Source organism: Gambusia affinis, linkage group LG17 (assembly GCF_019740435.1).
Source record: "Gambusia affinis linkage group LG17, SWU_Gaff_1.0, whole genome shotgun sequence".
Classification (NCBI taxonomy): Eukaryota; Metazoa; Chordata; class Actinopteri; order Cyprinodontiformes; family Poeciliidae; genus Gambusia; species Gambusia affinis.
The window spans coordinates 20479452-20501092 of NC_057884.1; the positions used below are offsets into that span (position 1 = coordinate 20479452).

The 21641-nt window shown below is 40.5% G+C and overlaps 1 long non-coding RNA gene across 1 annotated transcript; it reads right to left on the minus strand.

Moving 5' to 3' along the window:
• Nucleotides 1-1358: 1358 nt before the first annotated feature.
• Nucleotides 1359-12917, minus strand: LOC122847112. The gene is made up of 3 exons (XR_006373338.1): nt 12893-12917; nt 4660-4838; nt 1359-2093 (listed from the first exon to the last, which is right to left on the minus strand). It is a non-coding gene; the product is annotated as an uncharacterized LOC122847112 (long non-coding RNA).
• Between the last annotated feature and the right edge of the window lie 8724 nt (nt 12918-21641).

Below are 21641 nucleotides of genomic sequence, written 5' to 3' on the forward strand. Positions count from 1 at the left end.
GGTTTTAAAATAGAACCTATAATTTCCTTCCACATGCAGGAAAACGGCTGAGTTTAGGGCTGAGTGTCACTTCTTCTTCTTCCTCTTCTTCTTCTTCCTCTTCTTCTTCTTCCTCTTCTTCTTCTCCAATGTCAGCGCACGAGCAGATGGCATGAAACAGTTGGCAGGAGCGCGCGAGCGTGAATATCTGTTTACTAATAACCCTTTAATTACTTCAGATGGGCAACGGGATCAAACATGCGGACCCACTCAGGAATTAGCCTTAAATGAGACCGGACTGGAAACCCGAGCGAACCCCCAGGCTGCAGCGGGCCAGAACCTTTGCTGTGAAAAGTGGCGCTTTGAAAACCCGTTACAGACGGGTTATTCTGTCTTTATTTTCACCGAGTTTTATTCGTAATCAAACGCAGCAGATGCTGCGATGCAAATTTAAGAGCGGAAAAGGATTCATGTTCGAAACGTCAGAAAGTGGAGGGAATTTTTTCCTGTTGAAGTTTTTAAACACAAAATAAAAGCAGAAAAAAAAAATCTATCATTAAAACATTTCACCTGCTGGGTTTACCGATCCACTTTTTTCACTTCCGATAACGATATCTGACGCTTCGTATCGGCCGATACCGATCCGATACAGAAAAACAGCTGAATCCATTTCAAATGATTGTTTTTGTTAAATGAACTGAATTACAAATTCATTTCCTAAATACTTAAATACACCAACAAGCTGCTGGATCAAACATGGAGAAACAAGTTCAGTCAGTGAAATTAATTAACCAATCTCAAACAATGAACCAAAACAGTTTCTAACTTGTAAAAATAAACTGCAACGCGTCTTTCAAATGGTTCAGAAAGTGCAATTAGAAATTATACATATAATGTAAAAAAATAAAGATTACATCTTCTGTTATGGATCATCGATATCCGATCTAGAAGGTTTTCAAATATCGGACCGATGCAGAGATTAATATCGGATCGGTGCATCTCTTCCCATGAGTTTGACGCCTCCTCTTTTATTAATTAGTTATGTTTTAATTTTTAGTTCACACAAATGCTGTCAGGGAATGCAGCACAAAACACTGCTAGATTTAGCATTGAGTAATTTCACTGCAAAATCTTACCAAATATTTTTCAATTTTTAGTGCAAACATCTTAGTTCACTTAAAATAAGACAAAACCTAGTTACAAGTAACGTTTCAACAAGATATAGGAGCTTGTTTTAGGTCAATAATTCCTTGGTGTTGATGGGAAAGTTCCAGTTAAATTAGCAGATTATTTCACTTATAAAATGGGTAAAACGTTATAAAGGAAATAATCTTCCAGTTGAAGTAGCACTTTTCAATCAATATTAAAGAATTGCTGACTTAAAACAATCTCCTGTTTCTTGATTACATGTAAATTGTAAGTTAGTCATGTAAAAAATATAGAATTTTGACCAACGAATTATTTTGACCATATAACATGTTTTAAGGTTAAAACCTGGTGGTTGGGCGCAGCAGTAAATCATCCAGCAGCCCGTTGTGTTTCTGAGTGATAACTGATAATTATGTGTTATTGAAAGACTGAAAGATTAACATCTGAACACCAACTACAAAGTACAGTATTTAAAAAAGCAAACATTAAAAAACATAAAATAAATAAGCAATGCTAAGCCTGGTGGGGGGACAAGCAAAGCCTGGTGGCTGCCAGGCTTATAAAACACTGGGGAAGCCCTGATGAGCAACTATTAAAACTTTCACTACTAGAACATGCAGGACGTCGACCGTCCAGCCACTTTTATATTTTAACTCAGTGATAATGCATGATGTCCCCTTTAGTGAACAGATGATTTATTCCGACTCGTCGTTTGGCCTCAAAATGGACCAGACTGACTGACTAACCAAAAGCATCTCATGTTTTCCTCAGGAGGAAAGTCAGACAGATTTGATGAGGAATGTGAGCCGGTCTGCTGATAAACCGGATCCGAGGGTTTACTGCTGATCCTCGCAGGACGTCACCGCCCGCTGCAGGATGTGGTCGCAATGTAGAGCCACGACATTCACCAGCAATCTTAAAAACATTAACAAAGCCCAACTGTTTGACTCAACTGTTTTCATTAGCTGTGGAAGAAGAAGAAGAAAGAAAGAATATGTTTTTATCAAAATTCAGATTTTTTCCACAAACTTCTAAACTTTTTCTCAGAATTCAGACTTTTTTCTCTGATTTTTCTCATAATTTTGACTTTAATTTTGATCTCAGAAAATTACAGTCATTATTAGGGCCACTGAAAAAACAGATTTTTTCTCAGAATTTTGACCTTTTCTCAATTCTGACCTTAATTTAAAAATTCTGACTTTAATCTCAGAATTCTGACTTTAATCTAAAAATTCTGACTTGAAGTTTGATCTCAAAATATTAAAGTCAGTGTATGGGCCATTGAAAGAAAAATCATTTTAATTGTTTTTCTCAGAAAACAAAATTCTGACTTTAATCTTAAACCGTTTCTCAAAATGTTTTGCTTTAATTTGGATCTCAGAAAATCAAAGTCAGAATTCGGAAAAAAAAAGTTGAATTATTTTTTTTAGCCTTGACCTTAGAGTCACCTGAATCTCTAAAACAAATCACTGAATAAAGCCGTGGTTAAACAGCATCTCAAAACTGCACTGTAAAATATTGTTTATATTGACTTAATGCAGATATGAGTCAACACTTTAATACGGACTATGAGCTACTTACCTCATTTAAATCTTATTATTTCTGACTAAAATGAGGCTATTTCCTAAGTTGTTTAGCTGTATTGAGCTGCAGCACCATCAGGGCCGTCACAATACTTCTTTATTCAAATCGGTAGTGAATGACTGCACGTAAAATTATGTTTTGCTACTTTTTGTTTTGTCTACAACAGTAAAATAATTTCAGTTATTCATCCTGCTTTTCTCCTTTCCAGCTGCTTGCTGCATTCTTGTTGGTTGCGCAGAAGGCTCCACTTCTGCTTTTCAAAGATGTATGGTTGTTTAATTGTGCAGATTATTTCACATATTCACTTAAAAAAATCTCCTGCATCTTGCTGAAAAGTTACTTTCAAGTTACTGTTGTCTTATTTCAAGTGAACTAAGATATTTCAACTGGAAGTTAGACTAAAAATACTTTAGTGTTTTTGCTGTGTGTGCAATTATTACAACACAAACCAGCCAGATTTGGTTATATTTTGCTAACAGAGACCAATTTAATCCCAGTTACTTCTACTTCAGACTCACATCCTCTCTGTGACCGACACAAACGTCCCGCGTTACGCCATTAGAATCATTTATAGCTCCATCCGCCTGTGCGTTTCCTCCACAACTCGCAGACTCTTTTATTATTTTGTACTCTTAATGCATATGCCTCTGTTCATATACAGTGAGCGTTATGAGGGTGCTCTCAGGGAGAAAATCCCCGCTGTGTGTAAATGTCATGGTGGGAAAAAAATTCCCTGGTGTGCCAGAATAGAGTTAACCTTCACCATTTTGTTCCGCTGAGCCCACCTCTCAGCGAAGCGCCTTACAAAGATACGCTCTCCGTCTTCCTTTCTACGCCTTTCATTACGCGAACGCGGCGCGGACGCCGCTCGCCAGATGCCCTTTTCTTTTTGCAAGTGTGTTGAGAAAGCATACATTTTAATGACGGGACCTTTACTTTTAAATAACTGCGAAGAGAGAGAGAGAGGTGGGGGGGAAATAAATTGCTGTTCAAAAGGAGATAACACTCCTGGCATTGTGGGATTGCTGGGGATTGGCCAGCTGTGTGGCAGCAACCCCTGTGTTGAGACCAACCTGTATAAATTAGGATAAAAATAGCCTCATCTGGTGTAGTATTACCAGGGGTGTGCTTGAGTGCTGCGGCACATGCTTAATATACGGCTAGGTGCAAAAAGGAAAGCTTCATATGTCCAGCCTGCAGCCTGGTTGCGTGGCAGTTGTATGTGTGAGTGGACGCGAATGCTTTATCCTAAATCCCGCTCAAGTGTAATGCAAACAGTGGTGGCAGTGTGTGTGGTTATTGTTTTCTCTGAGCTTGGATCCCAGTAAAGACCCCCAGGGCCTGCGCCGCCCGCCCGCCCGGCCGCCTGCACACATGCGGCCACAAGGAAATTAAAAGGGGATTAAGGCTGACACTTTGTGGCCGATTACTCATTTCTTTCTCTGAGTGAGAAGCCGGGGTGGCAGGTTGGAGTGGCATCTTGACTTGGCTGGAAAGAGCAGGGTGAAGGGGCGTGGCCACAGCGGCCTTAAAGTCTGTTAAAATCCAAACACCAGGGCTGTCAATCAGTTTGTTCATATCATGGCGTTCATATATTAGCATTTTGTCCAAGCTTCATGTCAGTAGATAACAGAAATGCTTCTTTTTGTTGTTTCACAGCTGCAGAATTCACATTTTGCACAATTTTACACTTTACTTTAGGTTTCTATAGCTTCTAAAAACAAACCAAGCACATAAAAAAACCCATCCAGCTGTTTTTTTAGTGTCTGGAAGATATGCCGTTCCAAAACCTTCCTGAATGGCATAACCTTCGGCCTTTCGCCGCAGCCTAGCAACCGCTGCCTAGCAACCACAGCCAATCTCCAGGATGTTTGGTCAGCTGGTTTTACTGCTGTATGCGGTGCACAACGGCTGCTGGAAAAGACAAGTGTTTTGTTGCTGACCTACCCTCCAGAAATCACTTGCTGCAGTCCTGCTGGTTGTGCAGGAGGCTCCACTTCTGCTTTTCAAAGATGCACGGTTGAATAATTGAACATTTGATGCAGCCGTTTTCAAATGCGAGTGTCACCGTTGATTTGGGGGCGTGGCCAGCAGCAACTTATTTGGATTTAAAGTGACAGGAGGCCCTAAAACAGATCCAAATAGGCAGAAATTATTAGACAGAAACTTTATTATTTAAGAATAATGTTACACAAAAATGTAATGAATATGTTTTGTTAACCTGTATATCTATTCTAACTTGTTCAAGGTCACCTTTAATACTTTTTTTGATTGTTTCAAGTTTATTTTTTATAAATGGGACATTACATATCAATTTATTTTTACATGTAAATACATAAAATTATATCCAAGAGGCTAATTTTCATCTCGAGTCCCACTGGCAGATTGGTTTCTATGATGTTTAATAAGAAGAAAGGAAGAAAAGGAACTAATTAAACTTTTTTTGTAATGTGTACTCTGTTTGGGTTAGATATTTTTTTACTTTAAATTGATAAGTTGTACAGAGGTAGCATAACAACACTAAACATAGAAGTGTATGCAGTTAACCTACTTTAAGCTAAACAGGCTAATCGTGTGAGTAGAAAAATTAGCCTGAATCCTGGAACAACAAATCCACTGCGTAGCTTTCACATGCTAAACAGATCCCTGTGTGGATTTAGCACAACATACAAGGTTAATTTTAAGATACTTGGGCTACATTTAGTCATAAATGCCGAGTAAAACATCTGAATAACATGCTAGCATAAATGTTAGCATAAATCTTAGCATACTAAGATTGAAATTAGCAGCTATTTTTCTTTTGTTGATGTTGAATCATGACGTTGAAGTGACTCTCTTCCTGTTTGAGTTTCTGAAAATATTACCATTTGTCCTCAAACTACATTTTGTTGTGTAGCTGATTTGAATCAGAATGATGAAAAATGTTTCGATTCAGTAGGTTATGAGTATTATGTGCGACTTTGTTTATTGTAAGCAGATACTAAAACTTTTAAAAATCCAATTTTTTGTCATAAAATGTATATTCTGCTGGTTTCCATACTTTAAAATCAATTTAAAGTAATCTGATTACTGAAAATGAAAGATTCCAGTTCCCTTTCAACATGCACTATAAAATGAAATCCCAGCAGCAGCTAGTAAACATTTGAAACCAGCCTTTGCTTCTGAACTTTGCTGCTCCAATAGCCGGCTGTGTAACCTCTCATTGTTAGCAACACTTCCTTCCATTTGACCAGCTTGCTCTTGATCCCACATTAAATATGCTAAGCAGCCAGTTCCCTTTCTGATTGTGATGCACAACAGGCAGCTCAGGTTTACCGCGTCTTTGTGTTAGAGCTCAATATCATCGCTGCAGGGGAAAACAAACTGTACAGATGCCAGTGTTTGGTCTGCTAATTAGCAGTTTGTATTAGTAATTAATAGGCATTACCAGTCGACTGGGCCCCTGTCTCGGCTGCCTGTGAAGGGGATCCAGGCAGCGCGGTCCCCCTGCAGCGCCGCAGCTCAAGGAGAACATTTCAGCACTGCGGTTGCTCCAGAGGCCAACTGCAGTCACTGTTTACCGAAGGGAGCGTTCAGCAGAAAGCATGAAAGGCCTGGAGCCGGAGCGCAGGACATTTTCCAGGGATGCTTTTCTCCAACACAAATTATGGATCCACTCCTTTGATCAGCAAGTCAAAGTCAAAATTTATGCTATCAAAATTTTACTTTGTCTTTTAGCCTGGTGTTAATATGTTATCTGGTTAAGGAGAAAAGATGGAAGAATGTAGAGATGCTTCAGCATAAACTTCTGTTTGACGAAACCAACTCTTAAAAAGGACAAAAAAAGAAGAAATTTTGAGGATTAAAGCCTCACAATTGATTTTCTGCCTTCATAAAAAAGGCTAAAATCAATCAGCCCTTTTTGTGGCTGATTGATTTGAAAAAAGACTTTTTGATAATTTTTTATCATCAAAAATTATTGTCAATAATTTTGATAATATATATTTTTACATTAGTTTTCAAAGCATTTTAATATATATTTGATGTGCTAGAACAAGATAAAAGCAGGTAAAATCCAATAAAACCACTTGCCTTCAAAATTCTATGGAGGACTTGACCCTGCCAAAATTATCAGTAAATAAAGAAATAAATTAACGACCAAAATAATTGAAATGAATAATGGAATAAAAAACATAAAGTAAAACCCCCAATAATGCTGGAAATCAATCATATTGTTGTAAATGATAAACAAATATTAACCTATTACACACTGCATAATGAAATAAGTTGGAAAAGTACTTATTGTTTACTTCTTTGGATCCACTATGTATTTGTTTATTTTTATTTTTATCGCCAATTTTGGCAGAACTGGTTGTCTGTAAAATTCCAGTTTTTTTTAGTGAAATTTCTGACTTGGGATTCAAACCCAGAACCTTTTTGTTGCTGTTAGATAACAGTGATACCAACTAATCCAACACATAAAACCCCAATCAATGAATTTAAGTGGACATTTGTAGATCAAGTCCAATACATTCGTACAGCAACAGTTAACAACATTTTAAAGTGATTTATACCGTAAAGCACTTTGGCCACCAATTGTCTGTATGGTCACTAACTGACCATACAGACACAATTTAGAAACCAGTGACAAACATCACACCAAATTCAAAATCATCAACACATGTCAAGTATTTTGGTAAATATTACATTAATTATTAATTAAAAGTGACTCTCAACAGCTGGGTTTTCAGTTTTGATTTAAAGGAAGTCAGTGTTTTGGCTGTTTTTCAGTTTTCTGGAAGTTTGTTCCAGATTTGTGGTGCATAGACACTGAAAGCTGCTTCTCCTCGTTTGGTTCTGGTTCTGGAAATGCAAAGCAGAACCAGAACCAGAAGAACTAAAAGGTCTGGAAGGTTGATACGACAGCAGCAGATCTTTAATGTATTGTGGTGCTAAACCATTCAGTGATTTATAAACTAACAACAGTATTTTAAAGTGTATTCTTTGAGCTACAGGGAGCCAGTGGAGGATTTTAAAACTGGGTGATGTGCTCCATCTTAATGAGAACGCAACTAAAACTAATCTCATGGATGAGTTTTCTAGATCTTGCTGAGACATTAATCTTTTAATTCTGGAAATGTTCTTCAGGTTCTAAAGTCTGCACTTTATAACCATCTTTATGTGACTCTGAATGTTCAAATTCACCACCACACCCAGATCTGACCACTAGTTTGAAGTGTAATAACAGGCAGACTCTAGAAAGTTTCTGGGATCATAACTTCCTATCCTGGAAATGTTCGCCAAGTTATAAAGTCTGCACTTTATAACCGTCTTTATGTGACTCTGAACGTTCAAGCTCATCAGCACACCCAGATCTGATCACTAGTTTCTAGCTGTAGCAACAGAAGCTGTGTGCTGGTTCTAGATCGTTCCTTCAGTCTTGTAAAGTGACACAAAGTGTGAGCACATCTGGAAAGGATTGGAGGTCAAAACTGTGGTAGAAGTTTGAAGAATAGTGTATGAAGAAGCTTTAAAGCTGCTAAACGTTTTTGTCCGACGGTTGGTTTGGGTCGATGACGATCTGCTGAGCGGCAGGTCGAGCGAGGTGTGGCGGGGTGGCGGCGGGGTTATCAATTATCCAGAGCGCAGTGGCACTCTGGCTTCCTCCAGATCTGGTGTTAAATTGAGTTGTCAGCGCTGTCTCTCTGATTCCCCTCATCAAGTGAGCAGGCGGTGATGGCGCGTGACGGCCGCTTGCCGGAGCGCCTCGCCGGCTGCCTCCACGCATCTCGCCTGCAATTCATCAGCTTCCGAGCAAAGCCATCCAGCCACAGCCTCCACGCCAGCGCATGCGGCGTTGCACTGGAGCCAGCCAGCCTACCAAGCAAAAAGGGGGGGAAAAATCCTCGGATCACCTTCCAAAAATCCGACGTAGAGGACGGGCTGAGGTGGACTCTTGCCCCCGCGTCTGGTTTAGGGGGTGGTGAGTGTTTTGAACTTGAGGGTGTGTTTGTTTGTGCAGCGAGGAGAAAAAGACTGGGAGTGTGTGAACTTGGGAAGTCGTGTTGAAATGAGGTCTCAGGTGAGGGCAAAGGATGTGAGACACGGAGCAGGGAGTCTTGGCACAAGACGGCGTTGAAGGGCACCGCAGCATTCAGCCGCAAAAGAGAGGAAGAGGCGACAGAGGACAATCAGGTGACAGGAAGGAAAAAAGGGATAAGTGTAAAGCAGCAGGGCGCTAAGCTCTTGCACTTAAGTATTTATTTGTGATGAATAGTTATGGCGGCACACTTACAAAGCAGTTGTTTAATATGGAGACCAAGAAACGACCAAGGGGACGTGCCAAAGTCTGGCCGGGCCGCCACCGAAAACACTTGCCGTCCCTTTACACGGTCTCTGCCTCTGAATTAAACATTAAACACCATTCTGAGATATTAACCTACTTATTGAAAAAAAGAAGCAGTGATTTATGTCGATTTGGTTGGCTCTCAATGCTGCCCAGCTGTCACTGCCGAGTCTGTAACCTAAATTATCCAGCGATGCTCTTTCACTGCGGTTTAGGGAGTAAGCAGAGCTTTAACACTTCAAAAAGGCTCCTTTCTGCTAACCTGGAGCTGCAGCTTTATTTTCAAGTTCTGTAATTATTCAATCTTGGTGATAATGAGCGGCTTGTTGACCTTGTGGATGAAGAATATCTTCTTTTATCTCCACGCTTCATGTTTTCCAGGCTAATTTGAGAAAACAGTGCTTAATCTTTCATCAAACAAGCAGCAAAACATTGAGCCTTTGGATCCCCGGCACCGCAGCGGGAGAACCTCCCCGGTTAATGCGCAGCTTCCAGGGCCCCGGTGCAGAACTGGCAACGGGTCCGGCTGCCATGGATCAAACAGCCATAACCTCCTGTTCCAAAGATAAGCTGCAATCAGATCTGCGGGGGATCTTTAACCGGAGAGGGAGGGTGTTTGTGTGGAAAAGAGGCCGAACAGACGGGGGAAGTAAGCATGAAAAAGAACAACGGGGAGGGAGGGCTGTGGATTCAGGCGAGTGTGTGCGTGACGCTCCTCTATGGGGCCCGGTGGGGGGCCGCGGACCGAGCCCCTGCGCTTAATTGGGCACTCAAATGTTACCAGGTCCCCTTCCCAAGCGACTTGGAGAGACACATGGCCAAAGCGAGGGAGTGTTGAGGAGAGAGGAAACGGAGCAGAGGGTTTAGCACCTCCTGTGGCCGAGTGTTTTTTAGCTTCCTGCGACCCGGACCGGCGAGGCGGGCCGACCCGGACCGACCCGGACCGGTGTATCGCAACGGGGCGAAACGTTTCACTTTTATTTCTGCATTCGTTGAATCATTAAAGGCCGCGGAACAAGCTGAGAGATAAACATTAAAGATTCAATCAGAGGTGTCCAAAAGTGAGGCTCGGGGGCCATTTGTGGCCCTTGGTCTGATTTTGTGCGGCCCCCTACTGCACTGCAAAAACACAAAATCTTACCAAGTATTTTTTGGTCTACTTTCTGGTGAAAATATCTTTGTTTCCAAATGCTTATTTAGCCAATTTAAGAGAGATAAAAACTTATTTAATTAGCTTTTCAGTACAAGTCTCTTAGTTTTACCTTTTGTTAAAACGTGGTTATAAAAACATGAATACTTTGAGTTGTTCTTTACAGTTTCCTTTATAAGAAAATTATGTTGGTAACAATTTCTACCTTGATTACAAATTAAAAGTCTTCATTGGCATCTATGGGACAAATTTGTATAATTTTTAATTGAACACTGCAAAAATACAAAATCTTACCAAGTATTGTTTTGGTCTAGTTTCTAGTGAAAATACCTTAGTACACTTGAAATAAGACAAAACTAACTGACTTTTAAGCTGGTTTTAAGTCAATAAAAAAGTTCTGGTAAAAAAGTTCTTCTTCCTTTGGCAGATTATTTCACTTTCAACAAGACATTTAAAAAAAAAAAAAGTTAAATCAGCCTAATTGAAATATTTAATATGTAAAATTACAGATTTGTTTGGAAAAATAAGCTCTAAAATTCTGCATTAGTGCAAGTTGAGAAGAAATTCACATTTTTCAAGTCCATCAAAGCCTCTAAAATGCTAAAAGTTGTTTTTTTTAAAACATAAAAACTAATTCAACTAGCCTAACTTTGTTACTTAACATGTAAAATTACAGATTTGTTTGAAACACTAACGCTAAAAGCCACCAACATGATAACATTTGTTTTGAAAAGAGTAAAATTGTATTCAATTAGGCTAATTGAAATATTTAGTATGTAAAATTACAGCTTTGCTTGGAAAAATAAACGGTAAAATCCTGCACCAGTGCAAGATGGGTAGAAAATCGCATTTTTCCAGTGCATCAAAGCCTCCGCCATGCTAATCCCCTTTCTTATATAAATAGCTCTTTTGGTGGGGAAGGTATCTGCCTCATGGAGCTCTAACCCTTCTGTCCCTGAAGCTACAGCCAGGATAAGCTGCGTGTTGGATTGGCACATCGGGCTGCCTGGGGCCTGCTGCTGCGCTGGCCGACCAGTACAGATGGAGGGCAGGGCTAGGCAATGCCAGCTTGTCAGTCGGATTAAAACGACTCATTTATTCACTGAAGTACCGTGCAAAGCGACCGGGCCAAAGCGGGGTGAGGCGAAAAGGAGGGCGGGGGGGATGCAGTCCTCTGCTCTCCGGTCAGCCGTCCGCGTATCACTCTCCTGCCTTACTCCATCGCCCGCTTATCCTTCTAGGGCTGCCAGAAGCTATTACGGCGGTGTGCGGAAGGCGGACGGCGGGGTGGCAGCTCCCAGTGCCCTGGTGACAGATTGCCGCTCGGCATTGGCGGCAAAGATGGCGAGGGGTGGGAAGTGATTGGCTCTGGCGCTCAGGAAGTGGGCACCGAGCGCTGGAGGAGGAAGAGGAGGAGGATGACAAGACCTGGCTGCGTGACCTTTCCTAACGACCGGGTTAGCGCGAGGGGCAGAGGCCTTTAGGAGCATGCTCGGCAGCGGCGGTCGCCGTGGCGATCCTGAGCCGAACACGGACACGAGGGCAAGAAGAGGTGGCGGCGACGCTGACATGTCTGGAAAAGCCTGCTGTCCCCGCTGAAACCTCGGCGAGGATAAGTAGAGGACGAACGGCAAGATTAGTCCAAGATTCACCTCTGGAGTTTCAGGGCCGCTGCCAACATCAGTCCTCAAAGTCAAGCGATGGCGGGGGAAGGCATGAGAAGCAAGATGGCCGATATATGTGGTATAAGTAAAGCTACAGGATGTAACTTTTCTTAAAAAATGCTTTTTGCATATTTTGTTAAAACTCTCCATGTCCCTGAACTGCTACTGCAGTCTGAATAAATGCCTAAAATCAACCAATCAGAGCCAGGAGGCGGGGCTTAGTGCTGCCAATCATCCTCACGTACACCCTGCGAAATTTGCTAACAGTCATGAAGCAACTTACCACCACAGGAAACTGTTTATCTGCCAATATCTGAAGCTATGCTAACTAGCCTTCGCATTCACAAAAAGCTATGCTAGCTGCAGTGTAGCAGAGACCAGAGTGGAGATGAGAAACACCACACAGAGGGTGATTGACAACGCTAAGACCCTCCTCCTGGCTCTGATTGGATGTTTGTAGTTAGAACTGGGAGAAAAAAGCCAGAGATGAATTTTTTCACAGCTCATCTGTCTCACAGCAAACTGTCACAAAATGGTGACAGTTTTAACAAATTTGTAAAAAAATATATATATATTTCATAAAAGCTACGTAAAGAATGTTTTGTGCTGTCACCATGTCATGAAGGTGTAATATGAGCCAGATAATCTGGGAAAAGATTGATCTCCACCTTCTCCTTCAGCTACTACTGCTGTCTGAAGAAATGCCAAAAATCAACCAATCAGAGCCAGGAGGCGGGGCTAAGCGCTGACAATCAACATCATTTACTCGCTACTAAATGTGCTACTATGTACTGTAATAAATTCTTTTGCTAACTAGCCTGGCATTCATGATAGGCTATGCTAACTGTACCATAGCAGAGAGAAAGTGGATGAGCAGCGCTACAAGGAAGGTGATATTAAACACTCTTTAAATACCATGTTGTTGTAGCAGAACTATTATTTATGATTAGTGCTACTAACGTTTTAATTAGTGGTGCCAACCACTAATTGTGAGGTTTTTCAAAAGCTTTCTCAAGTCTTAGTGATCAAAATATGACCAACCAGGGCGTGCTGTGGTGGCGTAGGGTGCAGCGCGACCCACGTTTGGAGGCCTTGAGTCCTCGGCACGGCCGTCACAGGTTCGATTCCCAGACCCGACGACATTTGCCGCATGTCTTCCCCCCTCTCTCTCCCTCTTTCCTGTCAGCCTACTAGAGCCCACAAAAAGACCCCCTGGTGGGGAAAAATAAAAAATAAAAATATGACCAACCATTAAAAAAAAAAAGGTATATTTTCATTATCTTCAGAAATAAAACGCTTAACGGTAACACTTTATTTGACGGGTGAGAATAAGGCTGTCATGACACCGTCATAAATATGACCTGTCATAAACATGAGTAAGTCATTATTGCAGCAAACCACAAAAAGAATCACAAAATCCTGGAGGGACTGAAAAGATGATCAATATTATTTAACTTTAAGAATTCATTTATGTTTTATCACTGTCTGAACAGGTTTTATCCATACATTCTGGTGCAACCGGCCCTTTAAGAGCATTCATGATCTCGATCTGACTTACAACAAGACAGTTTTTCCAAACGTAGTTCTTCTTCATTAATATTACAAGCTATTTGTAAGCTAGTTTTGTCTCATCTCAGATAGTTTCAGTAGAAACTCGTTAAGATTTGGTGCTTCAGCTGCATAAAATGCATCCTAAAGGTAAAAACCCGCCAAAGTAGAAGCTCTGAACAGGTCTGGATCGCTGGGTTTCCAAGTGGCACACGCCCAGGTCAGTGACAGGCCAAGTCTGTGTACGTGTGTGCATGAAGGAGGGGGAGCTTGGAAGGGTTTTATCGCGTCTAATTACTCCAGATAGCTGTAATTTACAGGTTGACAGCAGGGAGAAATCGGCAAGATTCACACTTCTGCGGGTCAGCATCTGTCGCCATTACAACGCCGCCGGTTGGCCGGTTGGTCGGGAAGGAACCGTAAACAACAAACGGCGTGTGACAGATTAGCATGGCGGGCTAAAGGACCTTCCACTGACACATCATTTCTCTCGCTCCGCGGCTCAGTTTGGCGGCAGCTGTCAGCGATAAAATGGAAAAGGCAGTTAGCTGGGAGGGTGGAGGTGGCTTTTGTTCCAGATCCAGAGATGTGGGTGGTGGAAGGAGGAGAAACCGGAGGAAGAAAATGAAAATGGAGATGGGAGGGAGGATTAGTTGAGAGTGACCTGTTTTAAAAGTCTGGCCTCACTTTTTAATGGAGTATTATCTGGAAATCCAGGGCAGGGCAACGTCAAACACTAGTTTTCCGCTGACTCTAATTACCCCGGCTGTTTCTTTTTTAGGTCTGCAGTACAAATTGCCGGTGTCATCCTGAAGAGGTAATTTTAGCTCCATTTGCATCAGCCTGTGTGGTACAGTCAGCGCCGAGCTGCTCTAAGCATTATCTCAGTACATCCAGTCCGTGGACACATTTGTTAAAAAACCTGCAGCCCTGAACTTTCTGCTTCCTCCGGGTCGGTCCGGAGCCAGACCGGGCCGGTGGGTTCCCACCTCGTTTCCAACAAACAGCCTCTGTGATGGAAACATCCTGGCAAAAACATTTTTTCCTGACCTTCGCCTGGAGGACGCTCTCAAAGTTGCAGGCGATCAAGAGTTTCGTCAACTTCCTGGAAGGAAAACGGAGACTTTGACGGAAAAAAAGAAACTGTCAATCAATTAAAGCATCTAATTAATCACAAATAATCACCATTAATAACCTAAGTCCAACTTATATATATATATAAAATATATATATATATATATATATATATATATATATATATATATATATATATATATATATATAAAATATATATGTTTTTTTGTTTGTTTTTTAACACCAACTTTACATTTATACAAGTAGAAACAAACTAGTATGAGATAATATGATAGATAAGATATATTTTATTTTCTAGTTCTTGTATGCCCCACCCTTTAAAGATGGCGCCCTGGGCAACTGCCATATAATATCAAAAACCACCACTGTACACTGCAAAAACACAAACTCATACCAACTATTTTTGGTCTAGTTCCTAGGGGAAATATTAAAATAAGAGAAACTTTTCAGACAGGTTCAGGAGCTTGGTTTAAGTAAATAATTACTTAATATTGATGAAGAAGTTTCAGTTCTATTAGCAGATTATTTCACTTATAATATGGGATTAAATGTCTTGTTAAAAGTGAAATAATCTCCCAATGGAACAAGTCCTTCTTTAACAACATTTTTAAGTTAACCAAGTCCTTCAGATCAAGATATTTGATTGAATAAATTATTTATTGGTATGTTCTCTAGCATCTATTCTCCCATATCTCTACACAATTAGTCCAGAGTTGGCAGCTAATTCTATTTACTTGAGTAAAAAAAAATTATTTTTACTACGGTGTATCTTTTACTTTTACTTTAGTACTACTTTAAATTGAGGAAACTTTCTGGGTGCTCTACCCCATGTGAGTAAGTTCACTGAAAGGAGAACAAGCTTGCTTTAACAAAAACTAACACACTTGCACTTGCAGTTTTTTTTAGTTTTATAAGTTTTATCTTTAAAAAAAATATTTTACCTTATTTATGCAAATTATTTAGATTTTTAAAATACCAACATTTTCACATAATTTTATATTTTGGTCCATCTTGTAATTTTAAATATTAAAGATGTTTTGATCAGTTACTCAGTACTTCAGTTTTTACCAAGTACTTTTTGACTCTTGAATTACTTCTTGTATGGCCACTTTTTACTTTTACTAGAGTAAAAATATGTTAACGTATCACTACTCTTACTTGAGCACAGTTTTTAGTACCGGTACTCTACCCACCTCTGAATAAGTAAGATATGGAACAACAAATGAATAACATCAAGTTTGTAATGTTAAAAGTGTGAAACAAGTTTTATTTTATTTAGGAGTTCGATACTTAACTCTTAAATGTGACTATTAAGCTTCCTTGAACAGGTCAGGATTTGTATAAGGGTGATACAAAACATGGATTATTTTTTCAACAAAATCTAGTCAGTTCTGGTTATTGTGAGGTCCCTTCAGATTGGGTTGCTGGGTAACGGGCAGAGTTCCGCTGGGGTTGCTAGGTAACGGGCACTGCTTGCTGATTTTTCCGGAATTTTTTCAAAGAGCTAATTTTCTAGACACTAAAAAACTTTAACTCACTGCCAAAAACTGGCTGATTGTTTTTTTTAAGCGCTTTGGTTGTTTTTAGAAGCAGTAGAAATCCAAACAGAAGTTAAAAAAACCAAAACGTGGAATTTTGTATCGTATGTCTCGTTTAAGAGACAATAAGTAGCACAAATGTTGTTGTTGTTTTTGCCTGAAGTGAGCGAGGAGCAGCTGTGTCTCCATGCCCATCAGCGATCACATCCATAATGCCCGCTGGTCGCGGGGTGAGTGTACGGGTCTGGCCTTGTCCTGTTCGATATCTAACGGCAGGCTGCCTGGTGGCTACCAGTGCCAACCTCCAGAGCCCCTTGGTGCCAGATGGGCACCCCAGGTCTGGTCCATTAGCGGGGCCCGAGCAGCGGTTAGAGCGGGCCTGGACCCCAGCCTTCTGGCCGTCCCCTGGCACTGCCACAGGGCATGTCGTCCCGCCGCCAGCTGCCCAGCGCCGGGTCAGACGATGCAACAGCCGCTGCCTACCTGAGTGCTGCGGGCAACCAGCTGCTGGTTCCAGCAAGACACACATTGAGGGAATAGGACAGTCCGTTTTCAATGGCTGCTTTTAATGAGTTTGTTTTTCTGTTTGAAATCAAAATGTAATGTTATTAAAGTCTTAAATGACAGACACTATTCAGTGTGGAGCAGCAACACTTTGTTTTTATAATAAAGACAACCGGAAACTGGGATAAAAGCCAAACTGATTAAATAATTATCAGGAGATTCAGCTCAAATCACTCTAATTATCTTCAGGTTGTTATTGAGACTCGGTTTGATTGGAGACCAAAATTGCAATATTTGTTATATTTTCAGCTGGTGTGGTTCGCTTTCACACTGCACTGTGAAAAGAACCAAAACTTGTGAAAAATCTTCTTTTAATTTCTAGTTATTTCTCATAAAATTACGTTATTCTTACAACTGTGTTCTTGAAATATTATGACTTTATTCTCATAATTTAAAGAAAGGAAAATTATAGCCTGACCCTAGCAATCTGTCATAAAGTTGGCCTGAATTCAAAGTCCAGACAAGGAGAAGTTTTAAAACGAGTTTCTGAAACAAGATGGCCGCCCTGGCGTGCTGACTTCACTCTGAACAATGGAGACCCAAAAAAATATTGTTGCAAAAAAGAACAGATTTACAAAAAGTTAAATCTTTCAAAACCGAGAATTATCGCCCAAACTTTATTTGTTTAAAAAATAATTACACAAATAGATTTAATAATAGTTTTGAGTTTTTTGTTATAGTTTAGGTTCTTTTTGTTGTGATTTTTTGTCAAATTTTTAGGAGTGTTCACCAGATTTATTAGTCAAATAAAACCAAAGCTTAGTGTTTCATACTCTGGTTTAATTTTTTGTGATTCTGTATACATACTCAATAGAAGATACCATTTTCAAAACATTTATTCAATATACTGTTGAACAGCCAACTGACTGGTGTTTTCTCCCAACTGTTGCTGTCGCCATTTTGCGGACTGGCGTCAGGATTACGGAGCGCCGTGATTTCACCTACAGTTAACAAAAACCGCTGGTAATGGAGAAAAAAAACAAACAAAATGTCGGTTTAAAAGGCCAGTAGATTGTTTCACAAAAACAAAGGCTTTTCAGTATGCTCTAGGTTGCTTTATAAACATGCAGTTATGGTTTCACCCATTTAATTACTGTTTTTATTTAACAAAAATGTTCTCTCAGTTTCAGTTTTTGTGACTTTGTCAGATTTAGGTAACTATAAATGAGAATCCACTCACAGATGGGTTCTTTGACCCGGAGAATGCTTTTTACATGCTAACCAAGCTCTGGTCTTCCACCTTGTGTATTTATGAGTCGGGTTAAGATGTGGGGTGTTAAGGCATGTAACACGTGTGTGGGTACCCTCCCTGAAGAAAGAGAAAGCAAGAGGAAGGAGGGAGAGACACCCAGCACATCACAGGGGAATGTCAGTGTGTGTCTGAGCAGCCTGTACCTGCCACAGGACCTCAGGCCTCTTTTAATTAATCATCACACAGGATGAATAATTCAGCCATTATCCCTCAGAATAAATAGAAGCTCTGGATTTTGTTCTGGAGTCGTTCGGTTATTGTGTTTCCCTCACAGATTGGGCACCATAGAAGAAGAAAACCCTGCACAGAACTGCAATAACATTCAAATATTGTAAAGTACAAGCAACAATAAGCGTTGTGCATATTCGGAGTTGGGTAGTAACTGGTTGGATTTACTCAATAAAATTTACTTGAGTAACTTTTTAAAAGAAATTATGTTGTACTTTTTACTTGAACTTGAGTAATTTCTTTGTGAAGTATTTCTACTCTTACTTGAATTACATTTCTGGATACTCTACCCACTGAATGAGAAACAAATGACACACCTGTGCTTTTTGCTAAAGTTTCATAAGTTCTTTAAACTTAATAATAAATAAGAACAGAAAGGAAACAAACGCGTCCTGCATTTCAGTAATAAGTGTCAAATGATTGCACTTCAATAAACCATGCAGCTCAACCGTAACACAATTTAAACAAACCCCCAGTTTGTGGTGAATATTATTTTGTGATGATTTATTTCAGTAGTGCTCACTGGTTTCTGTTAAAACATTGTGTAAACGGCTATTCCTGCTCTGAATGCTTGTTCAACTTAACCTTCTACACCGAGCGTCTCTGAGGGGAGAGGAAGAGGAGTAATTATGAGTTACTGTATGTAACCTGAACGCAGCACCTCATAGTGATACATGGTGGTGGAACTATCATGCTGTGGGAAAGATTTCCTTTCAATCTAGATGGAAAATTTAGAAAAAGAATCTGACTGAGCAAAGAAGAATTTCACAAAATGCCTGTTTAAAGTCAAGGCTAGGTTTAGGGCTGAAACGATTAATCATATTAATCACAATTAATCGCAATTTATTGATTATTGAAATAATCATCAACCAATTTAGTAATTGATTAATCTTTAACTGGAGCATACAGGCTCAAAAGAGAACCATTAGCTGACAAAACATCATATTGAAATCAGCTCCACTTTCTTCAAATCAGACAAAAATTGGTGTCAATCAACTCGACTACGTTTGTGCTGCAACAATTTCTGTTTGTGCTGCTTTTCTTTAATTAATGAAAGTTCAGAGGTCAAGAGGTTAACCAGCCTCCCCTCGTTACGTAAATCAAATAAAATTGGCGTCAAACGTTTGTGCAGCAAGCATTTTCATTTGTGCTGCTATCATTTTAAAGATGTTAATAAAAATGTTTTCAGAGGTCATCAGAGGTCAACCAGCTGCAGCATTTACAAAATCTAACAAATTTTGTGTCAATCAAGTTTGTGCTGCTTTAATTTTAAAGATATCAATAAATTTTTCCCAAAGTCATAAAAGGTCAACCAGCTCCGCTCTTCTCCAAATCAGATAATATTGGTGTCAATCAACTTGACTGCGTTTGTGCTGCAAAAATTTTAATTTGCGCTACTTTTACTTTGAAGAGATAAATGAAAGCCTAAAGGTCAAAAGGTCAACCAACTCCCCTCCCCCAACATTACTCAAATGTAACAAAATTTCTGTCAAATGTTTGTGCAGCAAAATCTTTTAATTTGTGCCGCTACTGTTTTAAAGATGTTGATCAAAACAAAATTGGTGTCAAACGACTCAACTACATTTTTGCAGCAAAAAGTTTTGTTTGTGCTGCTTTGGCCTTGAAGATATTAATGGTGACCCCTGGAAACCTTTTGACTTTTAAACTTTTATTAATACCTCCAAAGCAAAAGCAGCACAAACCAAACATTTTGCAGCACAAACGAAGCTGAGTTGACTGACACCAATTTTGCCTAATTTGAAGAAGGTGATTGCGGACGGTTGACCTTTTATAACCTCTGAAAACATTTATTAATTTATTTAAAATGATGGCGGCACAAACAAAACTTTTTGCAGCACAAACGTTTGATTCCAATTCTGTTAGATTTGACGACGGTGGAGGGGACCACCTTCACTCAGGTGTCAGATTCCCTCATTCTGAGCAGAGGAACTGAGGGGAACCTGTCAGGTGAGGCCTTAGCAGTCGGTGGCGCAGAAGGAGCGCTAAGTCGACAGCTAATCTCCGCCGCGGCGACCCGCCGGTCTCCAGAGGAAACCCAAACTCCGACGCTCCTCCACGTCCCGTTAGCGTCTCACGGAACGGAGCAAACCGCGCTCCAAATACATTTCATTATCATCACCATGATTATATCAGTAATTGTGTGTACTCTGTAACGCGGTGCAGCAGCAGCCGCCTCCTCCTGGGAAGGCTGAATGATTAAAACATGCATGGTGAGCCATGCATCAAAACGTCCCTGCAGGCTTCCTCACCAGATCCATGCAAGCGGCTGCCCTGACGCCCGGCGCTGGCAGGCTGCAGGATGCTGAGGGTTGAAAGGCTGAGGAGGATCCTGCAGGCAATAACAAGACAGCAGCTGGACTTCAGAGGTGCAGAGGATTGACCCGAGCCGATCCCATCCATATCCATAAACCCGCACTACATAACCTATGTATCTTCAGACACGAGTCCAGCCTAAATAATTCCTCCAGCACACAATCCTGAGGTTCAAATCCGGCTTCTTCCATCTTCATGTGCAGCTGACAGCAGAGGATAAAGTTTTCGTGACAGCATTTGATGAATGTTTAATCCGACATTCATACTTTTCCCCGGGCTGGGACCGGGTCCCAAGTCAAAACCCACTGCAGACACTCACAGCAGCAGGTGTGTGAAATATTCATCCACAACACGCTTCATTAAGAATGAAACACGCCGTTCATTTATTTACTCCGATTATCGAAACAAAAGACAGAAAATGGAGGGATTAAAACATGGTGGGTGTGCGATTCCGTGTTTGTCTGGCAGATTTGTAGCGATTTGTTTTGTGACAAATAACTCTGCCTGTCGTCTTGCTGAGAGTTTACAGCGAACAGGGGGCTTAAACAAATCACCGTCTGCGTCAGATACTCCGGTTCTGCAGCGCCGTGACCTTTGACTGGTCCCACAAAGCGAGCTGATGTATGGACTCAGCCAGCAACAGAGAACCGGATAGTTTTTTACTAATTAATGACATTTAATGATCTCTCCTGACGAGAAGGGTCTGCACTCGGACAAATGAAATGACTGATGTCGCGGCTGTCAGAGTGACAGCGCCGCTTCGGCGTTTGTCTCCGCTTACGCTGAATGGATGTGACACGCTGATGACATAATTTCCCAATGGAGATCATTAAAGTTTCATCTGTTCTAATCTAATTACAGTAAAAGATATTCTCATCTTAACGCAGAGTCTTCGTGAGAGCTTCAAGAAATCAACTGAATGACATGAATAAGATTGAAATAAAAACAAAAACATAGAGTATATGTCACCAAGGCTATTGGAAATGAGCGTTTAGCTTTAACTCGACTGGAAAGGCTTTCGGTTACGGTTTTTACCATTCTTACAGAAGTGCATTTATGAGGTCAGACGCTGATGTTGGACGAGAATGAAATCAGCTCTCATTAGCTGCGTTTCCGTCGATTATACAATTGAACAATTTCACATTTTGAAAATAAATTTGCTTAATAGAAAAAAAAAATAAAGTTTTTTCAATAAAAAGTCTTTGCACTAGCTTGAGGTGGTCTCTTGGCC